At 38.0% G+C, this 2,153-nt stretch overlaps 1 long non-coding RNA gene across 1 annotated transcript; it reads left to right on the top strand.

Annotated features, from left to right (window-relative positions):
* Positions 1–247: 247 nt before the first annotated feature.
* LOC149532691 (uncharacterized) lies at positions 248–1,855 on the top strand. Its single transcript, XR_016357802.1, has 2 exons — positions 248–398; positions 1,523–1,855. It is a non-coding gene; the product is annotated as an uncharacterized LOC149532691 (long non-coding RNA).
* The last annotated feature ends 298 nt before the right edge of the window (positions 1,856–2,153 follow it).

The raw sequence follows: 2,153 nt of genomic DNA, 5'->3' as shown, positions 1-2,153 counted from the left end.
GAGATAGGCAAAAAGTATATTCACCAAGGTTTACAAATTTGATAATTTATTTTTACACGTCATTTACAAGCCTCACTCGGATTAGATAATTAAGTATGCACACACAAAGTGATAATCTCCAACCATTCACCAAACTTTCAACAAAGCCCCTCCGGACACTCCCTCACGACAATGATACCAACAGATCTATAATTTTATAGATATCCTATAATCATGACATTCTGTGAGCCCTCTAAATTTAAACCGACTGTCGGGCATGCATCCCGGGCGTGATAAAGACAGGTGGGCGGTCGGGAGAATCGCCCCTACGAGGCTTGGCTTATGCTCTCGCCTATACAATGGTAGGGTTCTCACTGGTTCGGTTTTGAGCCGGGCTCGGAAGGCACAACCGAGACAGGGTAGGGCCCATGACCTCAAGTTAAATGATTTATTTTGTCAAAAAATTTCCCAAGGTTTTTTGTGCTTCCACATTTTGTATCCATGTCTGTAGAGCAGGGTAGTTGCAACATCTCATAACATTCCTGGCTTCGACTCCTAAAGTCACAGTTTGATTGTGCACCTACCAATTGCATTTACTTGATTTTTATGTATCTGGGAATCATTGCAGTCTATGGGAGCACATGTCGTTAACGATTTTTTTTCAAGTATTTCTCTTGCTTTTTCTGTCCTTCCACATTTTTCATACATGTCTACCAGTGCACAGTAAGAGAAGATCAAATTCGGCAATCGAGAAGGAAATGAAAGAGATCCTTGTAGAGGCTAGGAAATCCTGTGATACCGATGAAAAGATGTTTGTTATCATGGATCCAACCTAGGGCAACGCTCTGGATGGGGTTTTTTAGCCTGGGATGATCATTACAACACTTTAATATCTTCCGATCCCTGTAATTTCTCCTCCCATTCCAAGTTTCCCCACTTCGACACAAGCTCCCAAGCCCTACTGCTGCTGTCGTCCTTGAGATGTACAGACCATCACTACATAAGGAAAGGGACAATTGGCATTTTCCTGTCACTACTGGTAAATGAGTTCATTAATTTAACCCTTCATTCACTTCTGTAACCCTCTATTATCTCTTCCTTCAATGCCTTAAGCAGTTGGAGAGAAGAAATGGCCATGCCCTTGCACAGGCTTTCCTATACTCACAGTCTAGAATGGAAATAGATGTGTTTATACTCCTTTTTATTTTCTTCACGCTTCATTTCTGCAATTGCAAGAATCTTAAAAGAGACGATACTAATATAAACCCTAATTTCGCTTCTTCAATCTGCGATCAATGTCATAGAGAATGCCAGCATTTAAAAAGAAATGGTTCAATTTATTTATTATTTATTTGAGTTAGTTAAGTAAGAAAACACTAGCTAGACCCTTAAATTTGAGCTTGGTTTTTTCTTGTTTTGATTGTGAGGTGCTTTACGTCAGCTTCTGGATTTGGTATTTTTATCTAAATTTCATAGATGGAAGTTTTCATATTTCTTTAGTCTGGATCCTATTATTTACTTGCATTTGCATTTTGATGTTTAGTGCAGGGACTGAATGAGATCAAAGCTTTCCTTGGATGTAAATTTATTTTCACGTGGGTTGGGGATGGAGACTCGGCGCCTTAGATAGGGGTTGTTATCATGCCAACCAGGGGAGTCACCGCACTATTACATAATTGTGAGCAGGCTAAAGCATTTATTTTCTCTTTTGTTTTTGTCATGTTGGCATTCCGTCTTTGAAATCACAAGCGTAATTATTAGTAATTTTGTGGATCTTGTGGATGTATAGCTTAATTGTTCTTTGAATCATCATGAATTTTCTTTAGAAACTTTCAATCATAAATTTATAATGGCTTATACTAAAAATTTCATGGCTTATCTGATCTTTGCTTCTCACAGTCACTGAATGATCTATTATCCCTTTGTATCCACTATTACAAGCGCCAACTTACAACATTTATTTTCTTCTATTTTAATACCATATGATCACTATCCCTCTCACTTGATGATTACAAAGATTGAATGATTTATCAGAGTTCTCCATCTCTGTCACCATATACCAAAAATATATGCTCACATTTAGCAACTTCCTCTCACTACTCGGATGCAAATAATTCAAAACTCGATTCCTTTCCAGTTGCAAACATTCCTTAAACTTTGGTACAAGAGAATAC

This window comes from Cupressus sempervirens, chromosome 10 (genome assembly GCF_028749045.1).
Source record: "Cupressus sempervirens isolate cs-2001-9-10 chromosome 10, ASM2874904v1, whole genome shotgun sequence".
NCBI classification, from domain to species: Eukaryota; Viridiplantae; Streptophyta; class Pinopsida; order Cupressales; family Cupressaceae; genus Cupressus; species Cupressus sempervirens.
Note: the sequence above shows the minus strand (reverse complement) of the source record. Positions and strands in the feature narration are given on the sequence as shown.